Source organism: Trachemys scripta, chromosome 12 (assembly GCF_013100865.1).
Source record: "Trachemys scripta elegans isolate TJP31775 chromosome 12, CAS_Tse_1.0, whole genome shotgun sequence".
Lineage (NCBI taxonomy): Eukaryota > Metazoa > Chordata > Testudines > Emydidae > Trachemys > Trachemys scripta.
In genome coordinates, this window is record NC_048309.1 from 4774220 (window position 1) to 4787662 (window position 13443).

A 13443-nucleotide genomic window follows, 5' to 3' on the forward strand; every position below is an offset into this window, starting at 1 on the left:
GCATCTGAAGAAGTGAGGTTCTTACCCACGAAAGCTCATGCTCCCAATACTTCTGTTAGTCTTAAAGGTGCCACAGGACCCTCTGTTGCTTTTTACAGATTCAGACTAACACGGCTCCCCCTCTGATACTTGACACTTTCCATAAGCTCCCAGGTCATTTCTGGGCTCAGTCCAAGCCCCTGGGCCAGGGTGGATAAAAATTTAGGATTTTTTTTTTTGGAGGAGCAGCGGGGGAATCAGATTTTTTTCTGTTATTTAAATTATAAGAAGTTTTTCTTTTTAAAAATAAACCTGCTTAAAATGCAATTTGAATGTAATACAAAATGTGTTAAGGCCTAAACTTATTATGATCTTTTAAAACAAATAAAAAATATGCTGAATCCGAGTCTCTAGCAAAAACTTTGAGTTAAAGGCTGCTTTTCTATATAAAGAAAGAATCTGGGGAAAACTTCCAGCTTTTGAGGTCAAGCTTTATAAATATGGCACACTAGGTCATGTACTGTATTAAGGGCTTGTTTTGTTTAATCAAAATAAATTGTATATGCTGTTTTGTGTGTTTAATTAAATTGCAGTTACCATCCTAATGCAACTTGACACAAATCATGAACAAAAAATTAATTATCTAGTAAAAAAGCAATATATCCTTCACCATGTTCTGACGTACTCAAAAGGTACAGTTAATGAGAATCTGAAAATATTAAGCTAAGGAACTGCATAAATAACTGTATATAGCTATAATAGCATATCCTCCTAGGGAGCAAAAAGATGTACCAAATCTAGGGTAAAGGCTCTCTATTTAGTTGTAAATCAACATGTTTGAATGGTTATCTCAATGAATGAGAATGCATCTTGCTTTAGAAAATTACAGAAGTACAAATGGAAAAAGGTGAAATCAAGGCTTTCGATTTGGGGATTTAAACCATGTTTAAATCAATCCAACCTACTCTGGGGCTGGAATCTTTCCAGGCAAAATTTACCCGACACCTTCTAGCCAGGTGAACTGTCACGGCAGCCCTGCCTCAACTCAAAGACTATTATCTTACAATGCTACATTTATCCCTCCTTCCCCACAGCATTATTCAAAGGCTGCATGGCAATCCCATCCCATCCTCTATAGTCAATCCTGAACGGTAACACTGGTTAAACCAGCTGTTCAATGCTTATTTACGGATGTTGTTTCTTTTACTTTAACTTTGCATCATGGTACACCTCTACCCCGATATAACACAACCCGATAGAACACGAATTCGGATATAACGCGGTAAAGCAGCGCTCTGGGGGGGCGGGGTTGTGCAAAGCAAGTTCGATATAACGCGGTTTCACCTATAATGCGGTAAGATTTTTTGGCTCCCGAGGACAGTGTTATATCGGGGTAGAGGTGTACCTCATTTTAGGGCCATGTTCCATCCAGGCTCATGTCTTCCACAACTTTCCAACTGAAAAGTTTACGGCACAACTAGGCTCCAAAATTTAAGCTTTAATTAAAATTAAACACCATGATTGCAAAAAGAATCTTCATAATGTAAACCAAACGGGACCCAATTCAGCCATGCCTGGCTGCCTGCATTTGCAAATAAGACAGCCTGAAACCATAGTTCCAAGAGCTGTAAACCATCCCTGTTCACTCTGGATCATAACGACAACAATTAATATGTCACAATAATGAATTTTTTCACTGCTGATCATTTTAGCAGAAACATCCCGCTAGCGTTCTTAGCCATCATTTTTGAATGCAGCAGTGGATACTGGGACAGTGAGGAGGGTGGTTGCTGTCAAGGATGAGGAACTAAGAGTTGATGCCCTTCACCAAAATTACACATCACTTCTGCCACTGCCCATTACATGAAGGTAAAAGCAAAAACTTCTCCCCAAAAGTAAAACCCTCAACTGTGCTCCTTGGTGCTCAAACCAGCAGATTCACTGGGCACCAATGCCCCATGTTTTCACCACCTGTGTGTCGAAGCCTCCAATTCCTCACCCCTCTGATAACTCCTACAACACAGTTCTGTGCTGCCTGTACAAAATCCACAGCACAGTAAACTGAACGCTGGGAGGCAGCAGAAAATAGTTTGGTTTGGTTAGTCAATTTCCTACTCAATGACCATACTTTTAAAAACGTTTGGTGCTTGCCACAAACCTGTCAGGCTGCTGCATAATTCAGCACTAGGATGCCACCGAAATCAGGAACCATTGTGCTAGGAGCTGTACAAACATAGAGCAAGAGACCGTTCCTGCCCCAAAGATCTTACAGTCTGACAAGCTAGGACAAAGCGTGGGATGAGACACAGGAGCAGAGAGCCAAAGTTACTTGCCCATATCACACGACAGAGTAGTGATAAAGCTGGGAATAGAATCCAGATCTCCTGACTCCCGGCCCAGTGCACGCTATGCACTAGTCTATGTTGTCTCTCTACATTCCCTTCCCTCTATTTCACACAGGGCTGCCTGCAGGATTTAGAAAGGATTGGACGAGAAATTGTCTCATTGCTGATGATTGTGGACCATGTGGAAAGGCAGGAAGACGACTGCAAGAATGGGAGGTGGAGAGTGAGCTCGGTGGCATGTCCACTCTTTTGCACTTTGAGAGACACCCCGTTATAACGAGAATTGTTTGTGAATTGGGATGTTACATGAGGCCATTTTTTCAGACCTGTCACTGTTATGGTGCTTTACAGCACCCATCTGTCTCTGTACAGCCCGCTGCACTGGGCTGTTACCCTGTGTACATTTTTTAGCAGGGCATTAATATGGAGTGTAATTTGTGCGTTCGCACACATCTAGACAAATTGCACGAGGCACTCGGTACGCCCCAGGAAACACAACGCAGCAATCCTCCTTTACAAGGGTCAGTCACAAATTTTGTTTTATTTGATTTTTAGCTGCAATATTTATACATTTCTCTCCCGGCCCTTTGAAGAAATTCCACTGTCCAATACATCTCACTGGAGCTGAAAGGGAGCGTCTCTATTTCTCTCCTCAAATGTACCTATTTTTAGATTTCAAATGCTGGCAGAGTGCCTGTGACCTTGTTAACCTGCTTTGCAGCAATCTCGGCTTCTCTTTAAGGGGGCTTTGCAGTCAGGCAACCTTTGAAAGCCACTCTCTTTTTGGTTTGCTGGTCGACTGAACCTTTCCCATTGCGATGGTTGCTGTTTCATTTGACAGTGAACTCGAGCGGCAAACACCTAAATCCAAGCAGCAACCCAGCCTCAAATCACTCGCTAAGCTGTACCAAAAACAGCTCTTGGACCCTACTCTTGAAACCTGATTGTTCCAAGGAAAAGGAAGCTGCTAACCACGGAACAAATGGAAATAGGGGATGGCCTTATAGACAACCTTGCTCAGCTCTCCTGTCCTTGTACATGCAATAACTAAGCCAAAGCTTCAATACGATGTAGAAAAGTAATTATCCACCAATACAAATACGTTGCTTCCCAACAGGGTAGCGGCTCCCAGCAAGAATGCAGCGCTCAGATCCTCTAATTACAGCCAAACGGGATGATGTGCAGGAACAGAGTAAATACGAGGAAACCCAGCTAGCCCAAGTACTTGGAAAGCTTCCCCTTTAATCCTAAAAAAGGCGTAGTCAGCTACGCATCTGCCCAGCTCCACTCCTCAGTGGGCCCAGAGGTGCGTGGGTGCGTCAGAGAGCAGGGCATAGAGAGGAGAGCGCCGTGGCTGGAGAGCATGTGAAGAGGAAAGCTGTTGGGAAAAGGAAGAGAGAGGGGAAGATAGCATTCGATCCTTCTGGGCTGTGCTCTCCTTCAACCTCCTGGGCTAACTCAAGCCAATGGCTTTTAGCGTAGGCCTCTGTTTACGCTTGCAATAACCGAAGCTACCAATGAACTGAACGCTGGGCAATCACATACCATCTCTTCATCAGCTCCCCCTTCTCGGATTCGGGGCTCTCCAGAGATCCCTCTTCTCGGGCTCGTGAATGAGACGAAGCACATAGAACCAGAGAGGCCGAGAGGGAAGCAGAGTGTGTGTGTGGGTGGGTGAGGGTGGGGCTGTAGAAACCCTGCATTGGTTAACCAGAACCTGGGCCCAAGGGCGGCGAGCATAAATGATGATCAGACCTGGCTGGGGAGGAGCACCGGGCAGTGGGCAGGAAAGCTGAGGAGAGCCAGGGGAGAAGCAGCTGGGAGTTTCCTCTCTTGGGTGAAAGGCAGAGAGAAGCCTGCGCCTAAGGGGCGTTTGACCTGAAGCCTGAGGGAAGCTGTGCTGGCAATTCCTCAAGGGACTAGAGAGAGCAGGTCAGGCTCCTGCACGAGGCCCGGAGGGAGGGTCTGGGAGAAGCAGGGAGAGACTCAGCCCAGGCGCAAGGGGAGACCCTGCGGGGAGCCGAGCAGGAGTAGCACTCCCCGATGGAAGGGCCAGGGGTGGAATGCTGCCGGGGACTGGCTCACAGGAGCCCTCCGGGGGGAATATGGCTGGTAGGAAGACGGGGTCAAGGGAGGCAGCAGCAAGGACTCTGGTGGTGCAGACCATGGCTGGTCAGTAAAGGGGCTTTGGCCTCCCAGCGTAGGGGGAGGGCCTGGTTCCCTGGCCCGCCATGGGGGAATGTGGCATGAACTCTTCTGATATAAGGGACAAGGACTTTTGAAGGCCCTGGGATGAGAGGCTGTAAGGACCACAGGGCCCAGAGTCAGGAACAAAAACCTGATGGAAGGACTCTGGACTTTGTTACCCTGGAAGAAGTCGGATTAGAATGTGTGTTGGCTAAAAAGGTCGAGTCGCAACAGGAGACAGGCTAATGTTGGACCGCCATGAGCATCGGCAGGGGGTGCTAGAGACGGAAGAGCTGCCACGCTCCACCCAGCCACGAGGGAGCACGCCTACGGTGAGTGCAACTCTTCCACTAGGAGGTCCATACTTCTAGAACTCACATACATTTAGTATGATTAGTACTGCAGTGGCCAAACAGGAACCCTATTACGGCCCATTGTGCTAGGCGCTGTACAGACCCAGAACAAAAAGGTGGCCCCTGCCCCAAGGAGTTTACAACCCAGGTAGAAGCAAAGAGACGACAGATGGATACAGACAGAGGGAGGGAGTACAAAGAAACATAGAGACAACACTGGTCAGCACGATTGGGTCTGGGCACATCAGTGGTCTAATGGCAAGCGAGCGTTTTCCGGAGGATAAGCTTTGTCTTTGCTGATATCCGAACAGGTACATGGGCTAGTGCAGTAAAACGAGTCCAGTTCTAAACCCGTCGGATTGTAGGACTCAAAACTGAGCTTCCTGACTAGACGACATGGGGTGGAGAAGGGCCTGGGGATACTGAGAAACAACAATGCTGAGGAGAGCCAAGAGGAAAGTGTCTTAGGGACACTGAAAAGCATTAGGGACTTTTTTAGCAGGAGAGTCATGGTATATTTAACCCCTTCTGTGCTGCACGATGTACAAGCTACAGCCTACAAACACGTGATTCTATTGCCTGCTGGATGGCTCCGTCTAGCAGGGCTGGTCAAAAGATTTCAACCAACAAAGGCGGGGCAAGCGTAGGGTTTGGTGGGGGGTTTTGGACTAGCTTTACTCTCGCGTGCCAACAGGGTGGGCTGTTGGCAAAACATTCACATGCAAGACCCCCACGTTCCTAGAAAGTCAAAGCAGGTGCAGGAGCGAACAGGTCAGAGTAATCCGCAAGGGAGCACAAATCTTTGGGAACCCCTCCGTGGGCATCGGGGGGCCCATACGCTCGTACAACAAGGCAGGTGTACAGAGCTCGCTTGGAGGCCCTGTGCAATGCTCGCACCCATACAAGACTCTTTCCAGACCTGTGTCACACTGTGCTGCACATGGAGGGCAGAAGATGACTATTTGCTTTCGTTAGGTGGCTCAGAAGAAACCCCTCAAGCCACCTGCGGAGGCAGCACTGACTTGGTCTCAGCGGAGCCCTGCTACAGTCCCACCCGGAGCAGAAGAATAATGGCCGCTGGGAATGGCATGGGACATAAAGATAGGAGGAAATTCGGGGATGAAGAAGGCCTGGAGGACTACCCATGCACTACCCATGTCAGGTCACATAGTAACAAACCAGATTCCCTCTTGTCCCCATCACATGGAATTTGGAAGGGTAGCGGTGTGGCATATGGAATCCCATGGAGCAGGCTGCAATGTCATCGGTGTACCCTAGTGTATAGCCCCTGACTGGTGGGGGGTCGGAGGGGAAGGGAGGGATCTTGCTTTGCAATGCAGCTGGAGCGTTAACTCCTCTCACAGCAATTGCCGGCACATATTTTACAGGGTGTTTATGGACGTATTACACAGAGCTGGCAAAAGGCACAATATTAAGCAGTGCAGAGACACTAGTGCAATTCATAGAGAGAGGCCACACTACAGCACACAGAAGGAAGTTCAGCTAGGATAGCTGATGCCAGCAGTTGGAGTTGAAATACTTTGTCTCAAGAGCCTAGGAGAGGGAAGACTGTGGGCAAGAGACAGAGAGAGATAATTCTGAAAAGAGGAAGACTTGAACAAGGGAGATTTCCCAAGCAGACAGAATAAAACCTCCCTTAAAGGGGCCCTTGCTCATTTCTGACAAAGCTTCCCAAAGTCCAACATAACTAGCCTTTTCCCAGCAGTGCTAGCTACCCAGCTGTGTGTCTGTAAAGCACCACTTCTGCCTCTCATACCCTTGCTTTGCCATGGTCCCCCGGTCTCAGGGATGTCAGAATCTAGTGACTGTGAGCATCAGAATTCACTGCTGAGGGCCCAGTTCTGATGCCAGAAATTCTGAAGTGTGAAGAGGAGAAGGAGAGCGTGTGCATGTCTGCATGTTTTTGGAACAGATTTTCAGGAGTTTATGAGTTTCGGTTTTGGTCTTCAAAAGTCCACACCAAAGGGTGCCCCCGCCCACAGCTCTGGGTGTACAAAGTAAATTTAAAACATAACAGCGTGGGACTTGGGCATCTAACCGTCTTTGCAAGGTACGCATACAACTGCATGCTGAATTTGGATGAGCTGTTACCACACATACATTTGCAGTGACTTAAGTGTGCAGCCAAGTGGCTAGTTAGATACATTTTGTATGAACAACTGCACATTCTGCATTGGTAGTCACAGCAACTGTGCACCTGAACTGGGACATCTGGGTCTGTATCTCAAAATACACATGTCTTGGTCATCAGTAATAAAAAGGAATAAAGGTGGAAAATGTTTTTAATAAAGTCTGGGAGCACACGGGACCTTGACACTGTCCCCTCACCATTTTTAAAGCCTAGAGAGGGCAGGTCTTTACAATTTAAAAATTCAAAGTCGACCACTACCACTGAGAAATACTATTCCTCCCCAAGAGCCACAGTTTTCCCTGGGATATAAATACAACGTGTGAGCTTCCCAAACAATGAACACTGATGCCACATGTGTGTGCATTCCTACCTCTATCTAAGACAGACGAGTCTGGGGCACAGACACAGACAGACAAAAGCCATGTTAATTTCAATTTCATCAGGAGAGAAAATTGTACTTTTGAACAATACAGAGGAAAAAAAACTGTATAGAAAAGTTATGTATTTCTTTTTTAACTAGAAGCAGATAAATGAGAACAGAGTTCTGCCTTTCCACAGAGCGTTTTCCTGTAAATTCACATAGCAGATTACTGCTAAGTCAGGTGTCCCAACTTGGGAGTATGTCCGTTCGATGATCTGTTTGTCCAACACCGTTGGGAGGATGCAAATTTGCCTCCAAAGTCACCATTATTTTACAACCCACTGATGTTTTGATGCACCGAAACATCACTCGGCAAGGCGTCAGTGCAGTCATGACATCAGTTTGTCCCAGAGAAAATGACAAAGGTGGTAACTGTAGACTGAAATAAACTTAATATGGCACCCACACACCCTCCATCTATATTTTATGGCTTGGGGTGGACTCCTAGATTGGTACCGAAGAGCACACAGTTGCTATCTACAACGTTCACAATCCTGGAGACTAACAATCAGTCCACCAAGTTAAGTAGGAAGGGAGAAACTACACTTAGAATAGAAGCAGACCAAAGTATCACCTTCGGGTGTCACATGAAGAGAGAGAGTATGAGAACTTAGGGGGTTACCAAGGGGGAACCGAGAGGTGGCCGAGTTGAAACGTTTTGGGCTGACTTTATCTGCCAGGCAGGGATTTCACATGAGCACAGGCCATATGGGGAGTTATCACATGGGAAACCTCTAATAAAGTGATCTTTTAAGAGCGAGTCCTGCACACCCCGGGCTCCTACAGTACTGCACAAGACGAGAGAGAGCAAACTTAATTCTAAATGATCTAGAGGAGGGACTGGGTGCTTCCAAAGAGCAGTCATGAGATCAAACAGCCCTTCCCCCCTCCCCAGGTTGTTGGTTCAAACCTCAGCCCCAGTTGAGTTCTGAGTGCAAGTCATTACAAGATGCTAGCTGCTCCATGCTCTATCTGAAATCAGCTTGACAGCTTTGGAGGCACCAAGATTTGGATGGGCACAGAGAGTGATTTGCACCCTCCTTGTTGCTAGAGGTGGTTAGGTCTGATTCTCAGTCTTTTTGTGCAAAGCAGCTGGGAAGTTGGCTTCTTGAGGGCTGCCCCTTTAAATCTCAGTCATCCAGAGCCACCTCCCAACATAGTCATGACATAAGAACGGCCATATTGGGTCAGACCACAGGTTCATCTAACCCAATAGCCTATCTTCCAACAGTGGCCAGTGCCAGGTGCCCCAGAGGGAATGAACAGAACAGGTCATCATCAAGTGATCCATCCCCTGTCGCTCATTCCCAGCTTCTGACAAACAGAGGGACACCATCCCTGCCCATCCTGGCTAATAGCCAATTGATAGACCTAGCCTCCATGACAGTGGTTCTCAACATATTACACATTGCAGGCCACATATGCGGCCTGCAATGTGTAACGTGGGCTGCAGGGGCCGGGTGGCAGGGCAGTGGCAGCCCAGACCCCTCCCCTGGACCCCTGCTGCGTGGGCTGCCGCCCCTGGACCTCGGAGGTCAGCCGGCCGCCCCAACACCAGCTGGGAACCTACAACACCGGGCACACCCGCAGCCTTTAGCACACATGCTAAAGCAGCACCCCTGTTCCATGAATTTATCAGATTCTTTTTCAACCCGTTATAATCTTGGCCTTCACAACAGTCTCTCGTAAGGAGTTCCACAGGTTGACAGTGCGTTGTGTGAAGAAATACTTCCTTTAGTTTGTTTTAAACCTGCTGCCTATTAATTTCATTGGGTGACTCCTGGTTCTTGTGTTATGAAAAGGAGTAAATAACACTTCCTTATTTACTTTCTCCACACCAGTCACGATTTTATAGACCTCTATCATATCCCCTCTTAGCCGTCTCTTTCCCATGCTGAAAAGTCCCAGTCTTATTAAACAACACAACAAAACACAACACACACACACACACACACACATGTCACATGCAGCTAAGAACAAGAGAGCAGGCCTGTCACTGCTCTAAATTATGTTAGCCGGGGTGGGGAGCTGCAAAGAGGACGTAAAGCTACCTTCCCCTGCTCCTCTCGGATCCCGTGCTGAGCACAGCTCGCCCAGACCAGAGAATCGGCGGGTGTTTTGAATCAATTCAGCAAAGCAGCAAAGGAGACGCCTGTATCACTGCTGTACCTGTTCTGTGGATGGAAACCTTCAATCTAGCCATTCTGCGTGCCCCTCCAGCAGCAGCCCAACTATAGTTCCTGATACAGCATCTCAGTTTACGTGAAGCATTTAAACAGACTTGCAGATCTGAAGAAAGGAATAAAAAACTGAGTACCTCCTCTAACAGGAAAGGGAGTGGCAAGGGAAGTGGCAGAATCAAATGAAGAGTTCAGACCTTTTTTGGGAAAGCACCATCAATGAGTTCTCCCCTCCGGTGAGCCTTCCTGTTCAGAGTGAAAGCTGACAGGCCTGTCCCCGGATTGCTCCCATCTGTGTTGACGTGGTCCAGGAAACTCAGAGCTTGTGTTTCATACATTTACTAGACAAATGTTTTACTGGGGAGTGGAAAGATATATACCCCGATGGAATTACTGCCTGAGTTTTTGCTTTTCCTAGGAAGGATTATGTTAAAAAAACAGCGCTGATCAAAATCAAGGACAGGAATGGTGCAAAACTTACTCCACTAGCATCTCACAATCATCTTTTCTTCCCACTTCAAGCGCCTCGGAAGGCTGTGCTCCCATATGTGACACAGACTGTCACTGCATAGCCAGCGATGGGCATAGCTATAAAGACAGATACTCTGAGATAACAACATCCTGTGATACACAAGCAACTTCCCAAGAGTTGCCGCCATTTAAGCTAAAAGCAAGGTGTTATGCCTGAGAGCTTATCACCCCCAACAACTGGAAACCAAGAACAATCGCGAAGTTGCCCCTACCTGATCTGACCCACAGACGCACAAGTTTAGTGCTTTCTGGAAATACCTGGAATGTCCTGGCATTCCTGCTGGTGAAATGGATTTACTACAGCTGCTGAAGATGCACCAGTATTAATAGGGTTAATGATATGTTGATTTTCCTCTCCTGGAATGGGCATTATTGAATGATCAGCAAAGGTCTCTGGTAGTCACATGGCCACTTTCACAGTAACAAGCCAGGGTAACTTGTAAGAGCCAAATTTTCAGCCCGAACATACCTTATACATCGCTTATACATTGCCTGTCCCTTCCACAAGCAGCACACCTAACAGCTAGGTGTGCGATACTGCTTCTAACCTTCTGTCACTCTAAGCTGCGGTCATGAATCAAGGGTCTCTCACGTAAAGCACCCGTTACCAACAAAAGTGAAAGAACTTTGTTCTCAGCCTACGCAAAGGGCCGTCACTTTCTGATTCATCCCAGACTAATCGGAGTGCTGAGTTACAAATTGTTACCTGTGTATAACCAAGGAGGAGACATTCCCGCCTTACACACAAAGTAAGGTTGGTTCTTTAGGGTTTTCTGGCCAAGACTGACTCACAAAGTAAAACACAATCAGAAATGCAACCTCAGTTTCCTTTTTTCAATGAAATGCTCCACACTGTCAACGGCTGAGAGCCCTGCACCCAGAGTGTTAACCCAAGACTGAAGCAGAGTGAAAACTGATTTGAGATTGCCACGCTTGGGCTTCCCCTACTCTGCTGATGTCACCTATTCCAGCATTTTCCAGAGGGGGAGGCATACCTAGAGGGAGACCCTGAAATGCCAGCACCATCCAAACCCCATTTTTTCAGTTAATACTGAGAAGAAGCAATCCCACAGCACAATGGGCAAAAACGGGATTCAAATGAAAGTGAATGACACAGAGGTTTGTGAACAGGAGAGCGCATGGGGCATGGTATTTCTAGTTTTTCAGAGGTACGGGCCCCTGAGCGATGAGATCAACAGGGTGGGAGTGTGCTGGGGAGTGGGTGTCCTGATCTGAATAGCCAAATTAAACCTGGGCTGATTCTCCAGATCTCCAGGTGCCTGTGCTTGGAGAGCACCTCCCGTAGCGCAAGCACCACTGGGTTATCAGTCAAGTGCAAGGCCTAACGCCAGCTGTTTTCTTCAGCTTCAAAAGGGGGCGAGGGAGCCCAAAGGCCAGTTATCTCCCCTCTACTCCATGACACACCCATGCACTTAAGACCCAAACCAGCTTGACAGCAGCCATCCCACGGCTCAGCCCAGGCAAGCTATTCAGACAAAGGGTTCCTTTTGCAAAGTCATTCTCTTTCACTGCACCGGAAAACTAGGGGTTCCCCTTTTCAGTGTGACAGCTTTCCGGTTAGGCCCACCCGCTTCTTGCATTTGCCAAGAAGGCACCTCCCTTCCCATGGCCATAAAGCGCCGCACCCATCCCCCAGGACGGCACTGCCTGTCCTTGCCCCTTAAGGCAAGTATGCTCCTGCTTCTCTTCCCAAAGAGACGCCACTCAGAGTATGTCTACAGTACGGAGACTGTACCAGCACAGCTACATCGCCGTGATTATGCTGGCTTAACTCCATCATGGAGACGTAACGTACACAGAGGGGTTTTCTGTCAGTGTAGTAACTTTACCTCCTTGAGCAACGGTAGCTAGGTTGACAGAAGCATTCGTCCATCAACCTCCCTGTGTCTACAAGGGGGGTTAGGTTGGAATAGCGACACTGATCAGGGGGTGGATTTTCTCCATCCCTGACCGATGTAGCTATGTCGACCTTAGGCTAGCCCTAAGAGAGAAGCAGGACACTCCTGAACTAGCTGGTGTGGGGCAGAAGAGGAGGGAGCTGGGACTTTGGCCAGACAATTGAATTCCCCAGCCCCGTCACACAGACCACATGGTGTAAAACACAGAAACAATGGATGAGACACAACCCAGGGGAGTGGAGCTCCAGAGAATGTGTCTGGGAAGTTGTAACTGTGGCTCCCCCAATTCAAGCCAGCAGAGACCGCTTCATACATCATCAACCACTGTTTACACAGGGGAGGGACCAGATGAACCACTGTCCCCCCCGCAGAGGAAAGCAGCAGTGTTTAAAAAAGGACTTCTCCTAGAGGAGATCTATTTTTTTGCCAGCGTATAAGCATGAATCTAATTGCCTTTCGTGTGGGTTTCCAGGACTTCCCTGGCTGTTTCTGCTAATCATCAGAGACATCTATTTAGAGCAGTGGTTTTCAAACTTTTTTTCTGGCGACCCGTTGAAGAAAATTGCTGATGCCCGTGACCCAATGGAGCTGGGGATGAGGGATTCAGGGTGTGGGAGGGGGCTCTGGGCTGGGGCAGGGGTGTGGGAAGGGGTCAGGGCTCTGGGCTGGGGGTGCGGACTCTGGGGTGGGGTTAGGGGGTTGGGGTGCAGGAAGGGGCTCCGGGTTTGGGGGGGGGTCAGGATTGGGGCAGGGGATTGGGGTGCAGACTTACCTCCGGCTGCTCCCGGTCAGTGGCACAGCTGGGGTGCAGAGGCAGGCTTCCCGCCTCTCCTGGCGCTGCGGACCGCGCTGCGTCCTGGAAGTCGCCAGCAGATTTGGCTCCTAGGCGGAGGCATGCAAGCACCGCCCCCAACTATCCCAGACTATTATCTCTGCCAACAGGATCCATGCCTCTCCTTATCACCTATTACAGCCCAATCTGAAGTCTAGTCCTAACCCCATCTGAAGTCGGTTACTACATTCAAGCAATTGAAGCTGTATTGTTCTATAACCTCCTTCAGTCTGGGTCTGTCATGACCTTTTACAGAGCTAGAAAGGACTGAGGTCAACACCAGACTCACTGCAGGATGCAGGAGAAGTTGAAACTACGTGTGTGGGTGGGAGACTCTGATTCAAAACGCTGACACCTTCAGTGCTAACCAAGGAAACACCATAAGCGGCAAACAGCTGGACAGTCAGACTTCACAAGTTCACACGGTGGCAATCCGCAAACCCTTGCATTCACATGAAAGAAACAGCAACTCACAACAGTTCCAAGGACTGATACATTGAAGATCCCGGACGACCACTCTGAAATGCTTTCAGTTTTACATTGT

General features: G+C 48.2%; 1 protein-coding gene across 1 annotated transcript in view; it reads right to left on the reverse strand.

Moving 5' to 3' along the window:
• RGS19 (regulator of G protein signaling 19) overlaps positions 1–12572 on the reverse strand; it is a 31022-nt gene extending 18450 nt beyond the window's left edge. Inside the window, exons 1-2 of the mRNA XM_034786662.1 lie at positions 9815–12572; positions 9607–9726 (exon numbers count right to left, since the gene is read on the reverse strand). The gene's annotated coding sequence lies outside the window, so the exon portion shown is untranslated. The remainder of the gene's footprint in view (positions 1–9606; positions 9727–9814) is intronic.
• Positions 12573–13443: the final 871 nt, after the last annotated feature.